The sequence below is a fragment of the Cupressus sempervirens genome, chromosome 10 (genome assembly GCF_028749045.1).
Source record: "Cupressus sempervirens isolate cs-2001-9-10 chromosome 10, ASM2874904v1, whole genome shotgun sequence".
NCBI classification, from domain to species: domain Eukaryota; kingdom Viridiplantae; phylum Streptophyta; class Pinopsida; order Cupressales; family Cupressaceae; genus Cupressus; species Cupressus sempervirens.
In genome coordinates this window covers 171235819-171256347 of record NC_143127.1, presented here as the reverse complement: position 1 = coordinate 171256347, position 20529 = coordinate 171235819, and the positions used below count along the sequence as shown (strand labels likewise).

Below are 20529 nucleotides of genomic sequence, written 5' to 3'. Positions count from 1 at the left end.
GCATGGTCTGATAATATCATCATAAATGCCCCTCATAAATGCAGTCCTAACTCTCAAAATATCTCAAAAAATCCTCAAAATCAATGCTCCAACAAGTATGCCTTCTTATCTCTATCATAATGGCCACCCACTCTGAAAATATTTGCATAATATGAATGCCAGTCCACCTTCTGCATTTGGTCCCAACTCTGTTATTCAAAAACTATATACCAATTAAATATAAAATAAAAATATTTATTTATTTTCCATATATTTTAATATCTATTTGAAAAAAAAAAACTTAATAACAATAAATACTAATTAAATTGATGTTATTTAAATGATTATAAAATCATTTAATAGCATTAACATTTAGTTTCTATTGTTACTAAATTTATTAATAATAAATATTAACTATAGTAATATTATTCAATTGATTATAAAATCAATTTAATAATATTGAGATAGTAATATATTTATTATCAATATTAATGATTTATCAAATATAAATTAAAACATATTTAAAATAAGAAATATTTTAATTTTATATTAACTAATAAATATTTTTTAACTTACATCAATCATTAATTAAAATGATTTACGAATATCATTTTATATTAATATTGAATAATATAAAGTGGAAACATTTACAAATTAAAGGCCTGAACATAAGCCTCTCCACTGTATACATTAGGTATATGGACTTGGCAAATTTATAAAATTGAAAAGCAAAGTCTTTTCTCATTCACGTGAATAAAAGAAGAAAGGAAAGGAATATTAGAGATTTCATTTCTTCCATTTCATTTGCTCTTGCAAGAGCTCCAGCCGGCTAGAGAAAATGAGGGTTTAGAGTCTTGGAAAAGAAGATCTTTGTGCTTTTCATGGCTCTATTTCTCAAATCTGCTGGTCATTTTTGATAGTTGGCCATTTTTCCCTCTTCTCCTTGGCTCAAAAGTAGGTTATTCTTTGATCTATGACTGCCATTTGCATCACTTGCTGGGCATTTTTGCTGAGATAAAATGGCAGATTTTTGAAGCTAAAAAGAGGAAATATGGGCACATTCTTTGGGTTTTTAAAAAAATATTTTCTCTATGTTTTGGCTGGATATTTTGGGCATGAAAAACACTTCAATTTTTGGTAGTTTTTTTTAGCTTTGTTACCTCTGCTGCTTTGATCGTCTAGGCATTTTGCTAAGATAAAATGGCAAATCTCTAGCCCGAATATGGGGATTTTGGTGAGATAAATGGAAGATTTCTCTTCTTTCCATGAGATTTGAAGCCCTCAAACTTTTTTGGCTGCCATGAGAGGTCATGCAAGGATTTTGTTTGATGTTTTTGAAGCCATTTCATAGACTTTTTGGGCTTCAAAAACTAGGTATTTAATCTTTGCATTTTTTGGGTACTTGTTGTGCACATTTTTGCTGATATAGCAAACATTTGTGACTCCAAAAAATGAGGAAACCTGGGCATGTTTTCTCTGCATTTTCATAGCAAATTTTTTGCTCTTTCTCTTTTATATGTATGGTGCCATTTTGAATGGAGAGTTTGGAATGGAGATTATGAACTTTAAAAGGTACCATGGTGGACTTTCTAAGTTCGAAATAACATACCCATCTCTATGGTTTGCTTGCACACTTCTGCTACTACTTTGAGATTTACTTGATATGTGACCCTTGTTGCATTTGCTGAGGGTTTCTTGGTTATGAGATTATTTTCTCATTCTTACAAAAGTTGGGGTTATGTTGGCATTCCTTACAGCCACCATAGATATTTGCATTTCACATTTGCATTAGACTATTTTTACATTGAAATACATGTTGTAAATATGAAGCTCATTATTGAAATAATTATCTTCTTCTGTTGTTTGGGTTTTCACTCTCCATATATGCCATTTGATTTGTCTTCAGGTAAGTGAGATTTTCCCATTTATCTCATGATCATTGTTGCATTCTAATTAGCAGGCCTTCTTATAGATAACAAATTAAATGAAGTTCCATATATTTCCATGGGCCCTTCCAGCAAGAAGGTTGTTGATGAAAACCAGCATAGTAGGACCTTGAGATTTAATGCCAAGAATAGGAAGTTTATTTTTCTCTCAAAAATGACTCAGTTTGATCAACATTTATGCTTATTGTGTACCAGAGATAATCTATCATGTCCTTGGTTGTAATAATATGTTCTAAAAGGCCTGATGCCTCAAAAGAATTTTTTTGTAAAACTCCAATATGCTCCTCAAATATTTTCCACTCTTCAAAACCATCAGAATTTTCCTTTTGTAATATATTGGCTGGGATTTTCTTTTCCAGAGGTAATTGATTTCATTAGGTTTATTTGAGAATTCACCATTGCTGTATTGAAAATGACAATCTTGTAATTGGGAAGTATGCTTCACTGACCATGTAGGAAAGTAATAAGTTAAATTAATGAAATTGATAGTGACATCAGATTTCATATCCATGTTTGAAAGAAATGTTTCACATTCTCCTCCTCTATTTCTGAATACATGGGCCTCTTGTGAAGGACCTACACCTCCTCTCCTCTATGTCCTTGTCACTAATATTCACTGGCTGAAATCCTTTTGTATCTTGTAGCATATGTATCCTGTAGCATATTATTTATGAGGTTTGAGCATGGGCTCGTGACACCCACAAATGACTTTTATTTCTTTGAAAAGCTTACTTCCAAATATTTTTCAGCATTGTATTTAATATACCTTACTTTCTTTTGTATCAAAATGCATCAACAAATAGAATATGTGTAGTAGTAGAGACATCTAGTCATTACTTAGATCCTTCAGGATCTAATATCATCTCTCTTTCATTTTTTGCAGTTGTTGAAGAATTCAAAGCTTGGAGCTGGATGAAGAATGCAATGGAATCCATAACTAATCAAAGCAAAAGGCAATGACTGGTTATCTCTATCCTCACTTCTTTGTTTCATACATATCTTATCTGTTTATGTATTCTTTTATGCATATAAAAGTTAGTAAGCTATACTCACAACTTGTGTGAGATCTTTTCCTTTCAGCATATCAATTCATTTCACTCTCTTGTAAATATCATTTGTATATTTGAAAATGAAAAATAAAAGGACATTTATATCTCTTGGCACACAATGAATAACACTAATTCATTTTTGCCATCATACTAAAATTTTAAAAGTGTGCAAAATTTTAGTAACATTTTTGGCGACATCTGCTATATGTCTGCCTACTAGACATCAAAACTAGTAGCCTTACTAATCAATCCATTGGGCTATAGAGTCAATTTAGGTATATGAGAATAAGTGATTGTTGTTTTCATCTTACTATTATTAGTATTTCTTGTAGTGGTGAGGAAGAAATTCTTCATCATTATGAGTCATGTTTGTGAAACTGAGCTAAAAGGAATTATTGTGTATTCTCATATAGTTGAACCACAAAACATGACACATATATGCAAATTAGAGTGGTGTTAGGTGCATGTAGGTGTTATAGCTAGGTATCTATGTTTAGATGTGTGCATTTGGACTTGTACATGGACTACCTAATGACTATTAGATTTGAGGATACTATTGCATGTGCATATATGTAGGCATGGGTATGTGGTTATGGTATCTGCATGCATGCAACATTACTTTGCTTTGCCCAAATCTTCAAAAAATTGGAAATTCTTTATTAAAAATAGGAAAAACTCAAAACTAAAGCAAGCTTGTGCTGGAACAACACTTAGGGAAAACCAAACAACTAAACTATTATATACAAGATGAGACTGATAGATCATACCTCAAAGCAAGGTTTGAGGTGTATCCCATTTACCGAGATCGAAAGAACATCTCTATTCATCATTGAAAGTTGAAACACATTGTGTTCTTTACACTCTATGATGATGAATGGACCACTCCAGAATGCATCAAATTTAGAATGCTTACCTGGCCTACTCTTGAGCTTGTCCCACTTGAGTACTATATCTCCAACCTTGAAAAATATAGACTTTGCCTTCTTATCAAAGATCCTCTTAGTTTCCAATTGTTGGTACTCCATAGTTTGCATTGCTTTGTTTCTGATTTCTTCCAACTCCAAAAGTTGGGCATATCTTACTGTCATAGGATCACTTGGTTCAAATAGGACCAGCTAGCTAGCAAGATCTAATTCTGGAAGCTCAATAGATATTGGTAGCCATGCCTCTCTCCCATATACCAGCATGTAAGGGGAATTTCCAATTGCCCTTTTAGGGATGATCCTATCAACCCATAATGTAGTTTTCAGTTTTGAATGCCAATATGGTTGATTGTCCTACAATGTTCTTTTAATGATCCTTATCATATTTTTATTGGTGGATTTCGCCAATCCATTCCCTTGAGGATAGTAATTGGAAGAAGTGTTAAGGTAAACACCATTTTTTACTGCCCAATTACTTACTTTCAACCCTATAAATGCAAGGGCATTATTTGATATAATAGAATCAGGTACCCCAAATCTACAAACAATATCTTCATAAAAAGCAAGGACAACTAATTCATTAGCCTCCTTTAAAGCTATTGCTTTCGTCCAGCAGGTAAAATAATCTGTCGTAGCTAGGACCCACTTGTGCCCCACACTTGAGGGTGGATTAATTGCTCCAATAAAATTTATTTCCCACTTCATAAAGGGTTGTTGTACCTAAATGGGTTGTAATGGTAAAGCTGGCAACTTTTCTTTTCCAACGAACATGGCACATTTGACACATTTTCTTACCCAAGCATGGGCATCCTTAAACAGACTTGGCTAATAATAGCCAGCCCTCATAACTTTAACTGTTGTTGTTTTAGGTGAATAGTGACCTCATGAAGGTCCATCATGGAACTCAAACAGGATTTTGTTAAATTGATCATTATCTACACATCTTAACATCATACCATTGTGATCCTTCTTGAACAAAATATTATCAATTAATACATAAGGAATAGATTGTAATATGAAATACCTTCTCTTGGCCTTGTAAATATTAGGGGGACACTCTCCAGTTTGAAGGAAGTAAGTGATTTCTTTTAACCAACTTGTTGGTCAATCATTTGTTGTTGTTCCATGGATAACTAGAGTTGTTTCTATTATCTCTCAATATTCCATAACAGTTACATCAGCAATCTACTCACAAAGAACCTTCCCTCTAACCAACTTAGTAATCTAGATATCCATGTCATACTCCATCACCTTAGTAATCCACTCGGCCCTCTTTTCATTTAAATCTTTACTTAGTAGGAACTCTTTGATGCTAGGATGGGATACCATAATATGTACCTTGTTATGAGACAACATATGCCTGAATTTCTTCAGGCCCTTTACAACAACCAATACATGCTTTTCAACAAAGCTGTATCTTTTCTCATGATCCTTAAGGCCTTTACCAAAGAAGGCAATAGGTTATTCGAAGCCCTCATCATTCTGCTAGACTAAAATTACAAAAATGACATCATAGCTGCCATAAGCATATAAAATGAAATCCTTTTTAAAGTTAGGATTTACCAATGTCGGGGCTAATGCTAAGGTCTCTTTGATCTCTTGAAAACTGCTCTTTCCTTCCTTAGTCTAGCTAAAAATTGCATTTTTCTTCAACATTGTTGTTAATGGCTTTAAAACGGTAGCTATATCAAGTAGGAAGTGTCTAACAAAATGTATTCTTCTTATGAAACTTTGCAGCCCTTTCTATGATGAGGTAAGGGAAGCTCTAAGATAGCTACAACTCATTTCAGGTCTACTATTATACATTTCTTAGACACCACATAGCCCAATAACTTACCTTCATGCACAACAAATACACATTTCTTAGGATTAAGGGATATACCAAGCTCTCTACATCTTTGAACAATTTGTGTAAGAAGACCAATGTGATCTGCAACATTTTTTGAATAAATTATGATATCATCAAGATAAACAAGTACAAATTTGTACATTAGATTATGAAAATCCATGACCATGAATTTTTGGAGCATTGCTCCTACAGTGGACAAACTAAAAGGCATTCTTCTATATGCCATTGTACCCCACTTTGTAGTAAATGCAGTCTTAAACTAATCTTCCTCTTTAACCAAAACTTGGTTATATCCTGAATAACCATCAAGGAGCGAAAAAATGCTTTGAAGCAAAAACACATTAGAGTATTTTCTCCATGGATGGTAAAGGGTGATAGTCCTTCAATGATGCTATGTTGAGGTCTCTGAAATCAACACACAACCTTAGTTCCCCATTTTTTTTCCTAACAAGAACAAGGTTTGATATCCAGCTAGTATGTTTGATAGGAAAGATTATTCCACTCTCAATAAGCTTGAATACTTCCTTTTGCATTAAAGGTTCAAGTTTTGGGTTGACTTGCCTTTGCTTTTGCCTTATAGGCTTGGAGTTTGGCTCTAAATCAATGGTGTGTTGGGCAAGCTGTGGATCAAAACCCGTAAGATCCGCGTACTCCCATGCAAAAATATCATTAAATTCTTGAAAAAGATGAATATAAGACTATTTTTCTTCTATAGAAATTACCTTTCCAAAATTTAAGTTATTTCCCTTAGTAATTTCAAGATCTTCATAATGATCTTGCTAGACCAACAGGCTAGTTTTGTTCTTTTTGGCATGATCATTAGCATTGAAGATAGATTCAAGGGTAACCAATCCCTTAGGTAGTTTATTGGAATTTAGTTGTATGATCTAATCACCATATTGCTACTCTAGCTTTTTTTGATTGGATGCTGAAAACACATCTTCTTCAAGCAAGAAATTTAGAATCTTCTCATCACTGTCAAACACTTGTTAGTTAGCATCATTATCAAGTATAGAAGGCCTGACTACAATTTTGATATGCTATTGTACATGTTCCTTATTAATATTTCTAGCTATATCACATTGTGCTCCTACAGTAGCTAACCTATCAACATGCTGGCTTAATTTCCTAGGGACAACAATAAGGTTAAAAGCATCAAAATTTTCAATTTCATCCCTAACTCTGTGCTTGTAGTTCTTCAATGTGTCATTTTTAGTCACATGCAGCCCCCTAATCTGATTGACAATCAATTCACTATCTCCAAATACTTTCAAGCATTTAACACCCTCATTCTAGCCCATTCTAGCCCTTGAATCAAACCCTCATATTCAGCTGTATTATTAGTACATGCAAAATTGAATAAAAAAGCCGCATAGTATTTATCTCCTTGAGGAGATACTAACATTGCTCCTCCACCTGAACCATTCTTGCTTCTAGACCCATCAAAGTACAACTCCCAAACCTTTTCTTGCTCACCATTAAACTCATTTGAACTTTTAATGAGGTTTGGTATAACTAAACTAGCTTCCTGGAATATATAATTTCCTAAACCAAAATAAAAAATAGTGTTACTTTGATTTCTGAAGGCATTTTCTGTTGCCCACTCATCAAGGAGAATATCAAGAATGTTTTCTACTTGGGTTCTTGCTTTTGAGATAGTAGGATTTTCATTTTGATCAAATGCAACACAATTTACATTGATCACGTTGGGTATATACAGCTCAATGTGGTTCCTTGCAAGTTCCTTTGATTTGATGGTCACTTTAGTCCAATAACGGGTTCTAAACAGCATGTGGGACCAATCTGAGGAAAGGTATCCTCTTATTTTTTGCCATAAATTCTCTTGATAAACAAAGGATAAAATATGGAGGAAGATCAATTACAAAGATATCTTGAGGGATGGAGAAGTTGGGGCATGGATGGAGTGTTAAATTGGCATCCCTAACAACTCCTAAAGTGTTAGCATTGGAACCATCCAACTGCACTACCCCCTTCTCTAAAGGTTGATAAACCAAACCTAGTTGATCAGCAATCTTCTTGGGCATTACAAAACTGGTAGCTCCACTATCTACCATACAATTATGCACTAACTTATCTCCAATGATCAAAGATATGTAAAAAGGAGGTGGTTTCATGTTCTTACCTTGAAATTTATTGCTATCTTGAGAAGAAACCTCTGGAACAGCATTTGTCAAAACCACGTTGGGGTTCTCATCAACCACTTGTGTAGAATTCTTCTCTTTAGACAAGGCCTTCTTCAGCAAATTGGTTTTCCCTAGAATGGTAAATGATATCCACATTGACATTGTGACATTAACCTTTTTCATGTTTTCCACTATGTTGTAAGGCATAGGTGGAAGTATCTTGGGATACACCTTGACATTAGCCTGATTTGATTGTGGCCAGGGTTGCTCTTTAGTTGGGATGATAGGATTGCTTTATGACACATGTGCTTGGTTGAACGGTGCCTCTTTGATTACAGGTTCTTTACCTTCTTTTGCAGCTTGCTCTGCTTCCAAAGCTCTTTTCTTTGCTCTGGTATAAGTTGCAATTGGTGCATCAACATTTAGCCCACAAAATTCCTCTCTTTGCCAATTAAAAAAAGTAGTATCAGTTAGAATTGAATCATATTATTGTTCTGTTGCATCCCCAACTACTTCTAGTTGTGTACTTGTAGCATTTTGGACCATCAATGCTTGATTGATGACCCCATTAGAGCATGTTGCCTGATTATGCGGTTGATTACACAAATAGCACCATTCATATTCAACAACTAAATTATTCTAGGCTGGTACTATGTCTTTGAAAACATTCAATGGTGTTGGTGTATATGTTTGAAATGGCCTTGAGTTCACATTTTGTATGTTCCCTTGATAGTTATTCTCATAAGGTGGCCTTACACCTTGATTCTGTTGCTGTTGTCCTCCTATTTGCTATTGGTAATATGGATTTCCACTTTGATTCTAGTGTTGATAATGTGGTTGTCCTTGGTATTGTTGCTTCTTAATGCTTACCAACTCATTCCCTATAGTCTACAAAATACCTTCCATCTTTTGCTAACTACTTTTAATCTCTTGTAGCTCTTGGGATGGCCCTGCAGTAGTTGAATCACTCGTTGCAACAATCTGTAATGCTGGAACAATAGGTAATGTTGCAAAAGGAGGAATGATCAATGGCATATTCGGCTGAATATTAGGAAATATAGGCATTGGAGGCCTTGGTGCTATTTTTCTAGCTTGAATTAGGCAATTTTTTGCCCTCACAGCTAAGCAATATGATTGTGGTAGTGAGATTCCTCCCATAGACTAGATTAAAATTGATATGTCATTATTTAGGCTCTTTAAATAGTATAAAAAGGTATGTTTAGCTGAAGGTCTAACTTGAATTAAAATTCTATTCCAAGTCCTTTGGAACCGCATATTGAAATTAGTCATTTGTTCTTGAGGGGCCCTTTTGATAGTGGTTAACTGCTCCACCAAGGACAAACCGTCTGACTTGTCTTCAAAATATTTTCTCAAACCATCTCCTAAGTCATCCCATGTGGTTATAGAACCTATGCTTAGTCCTCTGAACCATTGAAGTGCTTTCCCCCTCAAAGAGACTGCTAGCAATCTTACTGCTACATTATCTTATGTGATATGATGGGCATAACATAGGGTTGCCACATCTCTAATGTGCTCTAATGCTATGATTTTCCCTTCCCCTATATATTCTGGTAAAAATTTTAGTGCTACAAGGGGAATATTGTCATGTCAAGCAAGATTTAAGGGACTACCTTGATTAAAGGGCACAAAGGCAAACTGCCTCGCCATTGTTGCTAGTGGTACAGGTACTTGCTGATTTGAAACTGTTCCAATAGCACCTGTTGAATGTTTAATATTGTGTGCTGTTGTAGATGATGTAGAAAATAAAGATACAGATCCTATCCTAAAAGACAGTGATGCTGAATGCCTTCTAATCTCTTTGTGTGAAGGCTTCCTTCTCCTTCCATAGGACATTAATAATCTTCTTTTTGGTGAAGAAAGCTCTAAATACTCAAAAGATTTTGAGCTTCTAGTCTCAATGTGTCTCATATAGCACTACTCTTCATAACCATGAGACTGAGTTGCCAGATATGTAGCAAAATAACCTCTAAAGAAGTCTTCTTTTACTAACAACATATTAGAATTAGCAAAAATATCATTAAAACTGTTTGTGAAGACAAATTCTGAAAGATTTTAGTCAATAAAACTGTCCCACTGGGCGTGCCAAAACTGTTATCTACCAAAATTGCACCTTGTTAAGTTTGCAAAAAACTTAACCTTTTGGAGAAACATGGAAACATTCCAAGGTTGTGGGTAAACTATGGCTGGAATGAATTGTCATGTTCTAGGACAGCTTCCTATATGGTAAATCACTCTATACTACCTAAAATTGATTCTTTTGATGGAGAAAAAGGGGAGAAGGATAACTAAAAACAAAAATCTAAATCCTAAGGGTGATGCACTAGAAAAAGTATCTTTAAGATCTAATAGATAATTGACACATAATAAAATAGTAACAAGGAAGCTCCTTTGCACAACTCAATAATCAGAATCCTTGCATCAATAACTAATAAGAAGGCTAAAATAGTAGTCTTTAAAAGGAGGATAAATTTCCCACAATCCAAAATTGCTCAATAACACAACTTTCATCCTGCAAAAGACTAAAACAATCTTGTAGAAGGCATCGACATGACACACAAACACTAGAAAAAGAGAAGGCACAAGTTGAAATTCTTGTCCAAAAGTGTTGCAAATCTGTATATCTCTCTGAATAATGGGTTACAAAAAGGTCTTTGCTCCTGTAAAGAAGTCTGAAAAACTTACAAAAATAGAAAGGTAGAGAAAAGAAGAACCTCCTACAAAATGAGCCTTTAACTCATACTTATGCCCTCTCCATCCAACTGCATTTTGAAAGCCATAAATGTTGGGTCAGATTCAGCCCTTCGGGCAAAATTTGAGCCTTTGAAAAGACTTCAAAAGGTGTACAAAATGGCCCAAAAGGCATGGCCTAATAACATCATCATAATTGCCCCTCATAAATGCAGTCCTAACCTCAAAATATCTCAAAAAATCCTCAAAATCAATGCTCCAACAAGTATGCCTTCTTATCTCTATCATAATGGCCACCAACTCTGAAAATATCTGCATAATATGAATTCCAATCCACCTTTTGCATTTTGTCCCAACTCTATTATTCAAAAACTATCTACCAATTAAATATAAAATAAAAATAGATATTTATTTTCCATATATTTTAATATCTATTTGAAAAAAAAAACATAATAACTTAATAACAATAAATATTAATTACATTGATGTTATTTAAATGATTATGAAATCGTTTAATAGCATTAACATTTAGTTTTTATTGTTACTAAATTTATTAATAATAAATATGAACTATATTAATATTATTCAATTGATTATAAAATCAACTTAATAATATTAAGATAGTAATATATTTATTATTAATATTAATGATTTATTAAATAGAAATTAAAACATATCTAAAATAATAAATATTTTAATTTTATATTAACAAATAAATATTTTTTAACTTACATCAACCAGTAATAAAAATGATTTACGAATATCATTTTATATTAATATTGAATAATATAAAGTGGAAACATTTACAAATTAAAGGCCTGAACATAAGCCTCTCCACTATATACGTTAGGTATATGGACTTGGCAAATTTATAAAATTGAAAAGCAAAGTCTTTTCTCATTCATGTGAATGAAAGAAGAAAGGAAAGGAATATTAGAGATTTCATTTCTTCCATTTCATTTGCTCTTGCAAGAGCTCCAGCCGGCTAGAGAAAATGAGGGTTTAGAGTCTTGGAAAAGAAGATCTTTGTGCTTTTCATGGCTCTATTTCTCAAATTTGCTGGTCATTTTTGATAGCTGGACATTTTTCCCTCTTCTCCTTAGCTCAAATTAGATTATTCCTTGATCTAAGGTTGCAATTGCATCATTTGTTGGGCATTTTTGCCAAGATAAAATGGTAGATTTCAGAAGCTAAAAAGAGGCAATTTGGGCATGTTCTTTGGGTTTTTAAAAAAAGATTTTCTCTATGTTTTGGCTGGATATTTTGGGCATGAAAAATACAAAGATTTCTGGGAGTTTTTTTTTTAGCTTTGTTACCTCTACTGCTCTGATCTTCTAGGCATTTTGCTGAAATAAAATGGCAGATCTGTAGCTTGAATCTGGGAATTTTGGTGAGATAAATGGAAGATTTCTCTTCTTTCCATGAGATTTGAAGCCCTCAAACTTTTTTGGCTGCCATGAGAGGTCATGCAAGGGTTTTGTTTGATGTTTTTGAAGTCGTTTCATAGACTTTCTGGGCTTCAAACAATAGGTATTTAATCTTTGCATTCTCTGGGCACTTGTTATGCATGTTTTTGCTGATATAGCAAACATTTGTGGCTCCAAAAAATGAGGAAATCTATGCATGTTTTCTCTACATTTTCATAGCAGATTTTCTTCTTGTTCTTTTTTATGTTTATGGCGCCATTTTGAATGGAGAGTTTGGAATCTAAATTATGAACTTTAAAAGGTACCATGGTGGACTTTTTGGGTTCAAAATAACATACCCATCTCTATGATTTGCTTGCACACTTCTGCTACTACTTTGAGATTCACTTGATATGCAAGCCTTGTTGCATTTGCTGAGGGTTTCTTGGTTATGAGATTATTTGCTCATTCTTACAAAAGTTGGGGTTATGCTGGCATTCCTTATAGCTGCCATAGATATTTGCATTTCACATTTGCATTAGACTATTTTTACATTGAAATACATGCTGTAAATATGAAGCTCATTCTTGAAATAATTGTCTTCTTTTGTTGTTCGAGTTTTCACTCTCCATATATGCCATTTGATTTGTCTTCAAGTAAGCTAGATTTTCCAATTTATCTCATGATCATTGTTGCATTCTAACTCAATAGGCCTTCTTATAGGTAACAAATTAAATGAAGTTCCATACATTTCCATGGGCCCTTCCAACAAGAAGGTTGTTGATGAAAACCAACATAGCATGACCTTGAGATTTAATGCCAAGAACAAGAAGTTTATTGCTCTCTCAAGAATGACTCATTTCGATCAAAATTTATGCTGATTGTGTACCAGAGATAATCTATCATGTCCTTGGTTGTACTAATATGTTCTAAAAGGATTGATGCCTCAAAAGAATTTTTTTGTAAAACTCCACTATGCTCCTTAAATATTTGCCACTCTTCAAAACCATCAACATTTTCCTTTTGTAATATTTTTGTTGGGCTTTTCTTTTCCAGAGGTAATTGATTTCATTAGGTTCATTTGAGAATTCACCATTGCAATATTGAAAATGGCAGTCCTGTAATCATGAAGTATGCTTCACTAAAAATGCAGGCAAATAATAAGCTAAATTAATGAAACTAATAGTGACATCAAATTTCAGATCCATGTTTGAAAGAAATGCTACACATTCTCCTCCTTTGCTTCTGAATACATGGGCTTCTTGTGAAGGACCTACACCTCCTCTCCTTTGTGTCCTTGTCACTAATATTCATTGGCTGAAATCCTTTTGCATCTTGTAGCATATTATTCATGAGGTTCGAACACGGGCTCGTGACACCCACAAATGACTTTTATTTCTTTGAAAAGCTTACTGCAAAATATTTTTCAGCATTGTATTTAATATAGCTTACTTTCTTTTGTATCAAAATGCATCAATAGATAGAATATGTGTAGTAGTAGAGACATCCAATTATTACTTAGATCCTTTAGGATCTAATGTCATCTCTCTTTCATTTTTTGCAGTTGTTGAAGAATTCAGAGCTTGGAGATGGATGAAGAATGCAATGAAATCCATAACCAATCAAAGCAAAAGGCAATGACTAGTTATCTCTATCCTCACTTCTGTCTTTCATACATATCTTATTTGTTTATGTAAATTCTTTTATGCATATAAAAGTTAGTAAGCTATACTCTCAGCTTGTGTGAGATCTTTTCCTTTCAGCATATCAATTCATTTCACTCTCTTGTAAATATCAGATGTATATTTGAAAATGAAAAATACAAGGACATTTATATCTCTTGGCACACAACGAATAACACTTATGCATTTTTGCCTTCATTCTAAAATTTTAGAAGTGTACAAAATTTTAGTAACATAACTACTTTGAATCGAGGTTCAATGTGGTTCAAAGTGATTCAGATGAACACTCTACGGATGGGTGCACACTTCCTACAAGAGAACTAATTAGTGTAAAACCTTTGGTTGAACTACTTTGAACCAAGGTTCAAAGTGGTTCAAAGTGGTTCAAAAGAAGGGATTGTGAGAGGAAGCTTTCGGGATTTTCACAAGACTTTGGATGATGACAAATACATGGAGTGATGAATGAAAGACTTTGGAAATCCAAGGAAAAAGTTTTAAAATATGGCAACTTATGGACAACAAACAATATTCAATCTAAAGAACCAATTGGATCTGATTTACATTTTAACATCTCAAGTATTGCCTCGTGGTCTGACTCGATAACCTTCCAAAAAGTCTTATTATGTGGTTTTCCACCATATTTTATCAAGTGGACATTTGATGTGACAAGGTTCAAATAATGAAGAATCTTCCTATCTTTTTGCCAATCCTCGAATAACCACAAATTATGGTTCTTAATATAATATTGTCTAAGTCATGTGTCAGTTACAACCACCTATATGGTACTCTAAACCTTCACTATTTATAACTGAGTGATCCAAATTGTTTTGTCCTAGACACAATGGCACAAATAATAAGCTATCCCTTCTTCATTGTCTTCAAGTTCAATAACAACAAAAATATGGCTTGCAGTGAATGTAAAAAATGCGATCATTAACTCAAAAAATACTTAAGTAAAATTTATAAAGTTATATACTGAATATATATATATATATAACTAGATTCCACTAGATCAAACAAGTAGTCAAAGTCATAGGATGAATCCATCTCTACCATTTCTAGTGCTTGTGGGGGATGATATGTGTTAATTGGGTCCAAACCCATATATCCCATGTGTCCACCGATTTAGTCAACTCACACTCATCCAAATTTTCCTCTACACACGATGGACAAAAACATGCTATTTTTTGTGTGTGGATACTCCATGAACCTGCATTAGAGCTTCTAAAAGAGTGCAATTCAGTTGTTCCTATCAATGTGCAACAATCCTCATATGGTGTAATGTTAGTATTATCTATCAACCAAAAAAATATACAAACCATAGACTCATCTTTCTTACCTGGACCCATTGTAGCGTTATACCATTAAACGATGGATTTTGCATCTGTCAATGTTGCTCCATCTTTGTATTTTAATTCTTCATGAGCTAAGGCTCTTTTGATGCATGTGCCTACACCATCGTACTCTCCATTTCCATGACTAACCTCTATGAACTTCCACATATATTGAATTCTAGAGAACCTATGCATCCTGCTCAACTAATAGAGCATCCATGCATTCTTAAATTTAAATATGTGATTGTCTGACCAAATAATCTGTTGGCAATATGGTATGCCCCTATTAGCCAAATCTCCATAATATAGTTGAAAATAACCATTTACAAACTTTTTAGAACGTGATATTGCTGATGTACTCCCTCAATACCTTCCTATCATCCTCTGTACTTGTAGGTGAATGCATGAATGTTATGTGAACAAATATGGAAACCTTTTGAGAAGTATAATAGTTTTCTTGCACCTCATTTTGTGGTTGTCTATGTAGTTCTTTGCAAAATATACAACCAAAATAATGGTATCCAGTGGAAATGTATCCTTGCACAACTTGAATTGCAAATCCATCTATCGAGCTCTATGTGTATGCCTTGTATACTTGTAAATAATCTTTTCACAAAAAATCTTCATGAACTCATACATTGGAATCTTTTCAATGACTAAATCACATCTTTTACCATGTTTCAAATCTTTAGAGTATATGTCACTATCTTATAATTTTTGTTATCTACTATTTTATTTTCAATTGCATGTGTACTATCCATATGTTCACAAGTTGGTAAAAGCTGCAAAGAACCGTAAAATGAGCATGGACCATTCAAACATGATGTCTTGTAAAATTTTTGACCATCCCCTATTTCACATACAATGTTGGATATGAATTCACTTGAAGATCTAGGTGGCTCATTGATGTCACAATCCTAAAAAACAAACTTAGAATGCAAAAACACACATATATGCCTAAAAATATCAAAATGGTTAGAAAATTCAATATGTATCCTACAACAACAAGTTGTGTGTATGTGATTTATCTTCACTTAAAAGGATTTACCCATCTCAAAAAATCTTTGACTTATTCAAATTTGAGGATACATACCCAAAAAAATTTCAAAAAAATGTGTCTGACTTGGGTCCAAAAAATGTTCTACATGTGGATCGCAATTTCAGCTACCAATTCTCCTTCTTACAACATCTCTTTTATTAGGGGAAACATATGCTTTGTTTGTCCAAAAATCTTCAATCAATGATTTCAAAGCTTCACTAACTTCTTTATCCTTTCGCATTAGTCAACCACTAAATGTCCATAACTCTTTTTTTTGGATCTTCCACTCTCTCATGCCTTATCATGGCTTTCCTTAGAGTATCTCTACCGATTTTCAATGTTTTTCTTGTCTTTCTCATGAGGCAAGCTTTCTTCATTTGGATACTTACTATTATCGATGTAAGTACACATCTTGTGATATTACTATCTTTGGTGCATGATTTAGTACTTACTTTGTCATATGCACTCATTAGATTCTTTACAATTCTTTTTTCATTTGAATCATCCATCATTCTTAGCCCAATAATCTTCATGATGGGCCTAAATTTAAAATTCCTCATCATTTCAAAAATTAAATTGGCATTGACCTGTAATATTTAATTCTTTAAAGAATAATCTCCACATATGATTAACTTTTCTTTGACAAGTACAACTGCTAATCTTGTCAGGCATTGATTTAAAAATGTTAATTTCAATATCAATCAAATATTTTGGTCTTCTAAAATGAATTCTAGGAGGTGTTATAATCTCTTCCATTCCCTCAACATTTTGAACATCAACATAAGGTTGATTTTTTTGCGTACCTTGAACTGAAGATGATGTGCCTTGGAAATAAGATGCAAAAGATGGAATATCACCTACCTAATATGTTGATGTTGTACCTTCAACGTGACATGAAGGAGTGTGTACATTGTTAGATGTAGAAATTAGTGTCTCTTCAACATGAGATGATGATATGACTCTAACATTGGAAGATGGTGTAGCTTCACAATTCAATTGTCTTCTTGAGTATAAGAGTCTCATTCATTCTCTTTCTCTTTCTAATTTTTCCTCTTTGTTTCTTTGTATTGGTGGTTCGTGTTCCTATTCGAAAGATAATTCTTCATTATTGCAATGCAATTTTCTTTGTTCATGTAGTAGTTTTATTTTATCTCTTTTAATAGCCAAATCTCTCTCCCTTTCTTCCATTGTTTGAGTTTTTGGTTTCTTCCTTGGCAAGATGATGATTTATATATGTCAAATTATTCAAACATTTGAATTACTTACAATTTTTAAATAACAAATCATTCAAATACATATACAAATTACAATTATTTCAATGAATACACTATATATATTAAACAACTTGTCAAATTTCTAACCATTTCCAAATATAAATTCATTCAAATATACAAATTTTAATGAATTCACTATATATTAAACAACTTGTCAAATTATAATGAAATTTGTCTCTATGGTAACAAAGAATATTTAAAATGGACTGCACTAATCTTTTCTATTGAAAGAATGTTCAAAAAGCCTTCAAATAGTGTATCCAATGATTGAATTTGGTGTTTGCTACTTCCAACTACATGAAACCTACATTTTCTATTGAAACAACAAAAGAGAAAACATACAAAAAAGAGAATATGGGTCAGTAGGGACCCAAACTTTCATTATAACCATTTTTTGGTGTTTTTATATAGTGCGTAAAAACTATAAAGTGCACACACTATGTGAAAAATCTCTTTCTCTCCCTATCCCACCCTCTCTCATCCCCTACTCTCTCTCCCTCCCTCCCTCCCTCTCTCTCTCCATCCCTCGCTCCCTCCCCCTCTCTCCCCCTCTCTCCCCCTCTTTCTCTCCCCCCTCTCTCTCTCATCCCCTACTCTCTCTCACCCTCTCTCACTCTCTATCCTAGCCTCTCTCATATCTCTCTCTCCCCCTCTCTGTCCCTCTCTCCCATCCCCTACTCCCCCTCTCTCCCCCCTCCATCCCTCCCTCTCCCTCTCCCTCTCTCTCTCCCTCTCCCATCCCCTACTCTCTCTCTCTCTCTTCCCTCCCTCTCCTACCCTCTCTCTATATATCCCACCCTCTCCCATCCCCTACTCTCTTTCTCTCTCTATCTCTCTCTCTCTCTCCCTCCCTCTCCACATCCCTCCTCTCCCTCTCCCTCCCCTTCCCCCTCTCCCACCCTCTCCCATTCCCTACTCTCTCTCTCCCCCATCCCCTAGTCTCTCTCTCTCCAATTCTCCCTCGGTATCTCTCTATCCCACCCTCTCCCATCTCTCTCTCTCTCTCTCTCTCTCTCTCTCCCCCTCCCTCCTTCCCTCCCTCCTCTCTTTCCCCCATCCCACCCTCTCCCATGCCCTAATCTCTCTCTCTCCCCATTTCTTTCTCTCTCTCTCTATCCCACCCTTTCCCATTCCCTACTCTCTTTATCTCTATCTCTCCCCTACTCTCTCTATATATACTTTCATGTATTTATCTTGATCTTTATCTCCATATTTCTCTAGCTTAATCTCTCCCCCACTCCTCTCTTTTACTATATTTTTCTCACATGCATCTCTCTCTCTCTCCCCTATCACACCCTCTCCCATCCCCTACTCTCCCTCTCTCTCACTCTTTCCCTCTCCCATCCTCTACTCTCCCCCCCCCCCCCCCTCTCTCTCTCCATTTATATATCCCTCTCTCCCTATCCCACTTTCTCCCATCCCCTACTCTCTCTCTCTCTCTCTCTCTCTCTCTCTCTCTCTCTCTCTCTCTCTCTCACTCATATCTCCTACTCTCTCCCCATCCTCTACTCTCTCTCACTTTCTACTCTCTCTCCCTCTCTCCTTCCCTCTCTATTGAAATTTAGGATTATGAAGCATGTGCACGCTATAGCACATACAAGCTATGCAAGCTTGAATTTTAAAAATCTTTAAATAGTGTGTATGTACTTTTTAAATCTTTGGATTCTACCAAGCCTAAGGCTTGGATTTTCCTTCGGGATATAACCCAAAGTTTGGAGTCTCTAAACTTTTGAGATGTGTTTTACAAAAAGCATACAAAAAATAATTGATTTTTTTGCAGCAAGCATACACATTATAAAATTACCCAAAAAATATCAGATAAACTACACAATGTTAGGTAAATTTTGACCAGAGTGATTAAAGAATTTAAATAAAAATAGTTAAAATTTTAGAGGGGGCACACTTTGCACTATGTGTTGGAAATGATTGAAAAGATCATGAATGAAGAATGATGGAACTGGTAAAAAATGTTTTCAATCATTGTTTTGTCATTGATGTCAAACTTGCTACTTGCAGGAATGACAATTGTTTAAGTGATCCAAATACTATCAATTGGTTGATTGACAAGGAGGAGGAAATCAATAAGATGTAACTAGAGCACCTAGAGAAAGGTTGAAGTTATGATGTTGTAATGAAGTATAACGATTAGCTAAGCCATTGATGAAATAGTGTATTGGTGACATAATCTAAGACATAGGGAATGGACACACTAAGACACATCAAAGATGTAAGGTTTAACTAAGTCATTTGTAGAACCTGACTAAGTTCATTTGTGAGTGCTGAGCAAGCTAGTTAAAGACAAGCAAGTTCAACTTTAGTGTATGCTGAGAAATCCTTCAGGTGTTGAGTAACATAGAAGGCGTCAAGCAATCTTTCAAGTGCCCAGCAAGCCTTCAGGTGCCAAGTAACACAGAAGGTGTTGAGCATCAATAAATGTAGTAGAAGTCGAGTAACATAGAAGGTGATGAGCATCAGTAAATGTAGTAGAATTCGAGTAACATAGAAGGTGTCGAGCATCAGTAAACCAATGATGTCGAGTTGTCGCATTATTGATAAGACGAAAAGATTTGGCAAATCAGTAATGATAAGTTTGTTACATCAAATTTTTTTAATTAGTTGGATGATAAGGATGATGAGTAGATGTCATAGAATTTCATGTAAACCATGCAAACCTTGGATCTGTATATGAGCAATGTTAGTATGCTAATAGAAACCAAATTTAAATAAAGCTTCTACAAACTAAACTAAATTCATAAACTTCAAGATAGACTAAGATGAGCTCTCAATTGAAAATATGAGCCATTAATGGGCTCTCTCAATGAAAAGCTCTCTTGTTGAGTGGCTTTATCTAAATGGATAGGATGTATGCTCAAGCTTATGCTTCAAAAAGGGCTTCAAATGGAGTTGGAATTTGGGTGTGAGTGTATGGTTTTGATGTAAAATGGCTTCTCAAAATGGCATTATGACTTTACTTCATGGATTGTGTTATTTTGCAAAGGGGAAGGATCCAATTTATAGGCAAGAGGCTTTGAGGAATTGAGGGCTAAGATGCAAGGATGGAGAAAAACTCATGGAGGGCTTAGATTGCATGAGAGAGAGCACATGGATTGTGCTTCCTTACAACCAATCAGGGAGTGACACATGTCACAGGGTGAGAGGATGGAGGAAAGGGCAAGGATGAGTCAACAAAGGAGG

General features: G+C 34.5%; 1 long non-coding RNA gene across 2 annotated transcripts in view; it reads left to right on the top strand.

Moving 5' to 3' along the window:
• Nucleotides 1-725: 725 nt before the first annotated feature.
• Nucleotides 726-20529, top strand: part of LOC149533167 (uncharacterized) — a 34544-nt gene continuing 14740 nt past the window's right edge. Inside the window, exons 1-3 of one of the 2 annotated variants that reach the window (XR_016357911.1) lie at nt 726-933; nt 2809-2878; nt 13570-13639. This is a non-coding gene — a long non-coding RNA (uncharacterized LOC149533167). The remainder of the gene's footprint in view (nt 934-2808; nt 2879-13569; nt 13640-20529) is intronic. The other variant, XR_016357910.1, reaches the window with a different exon arrangement.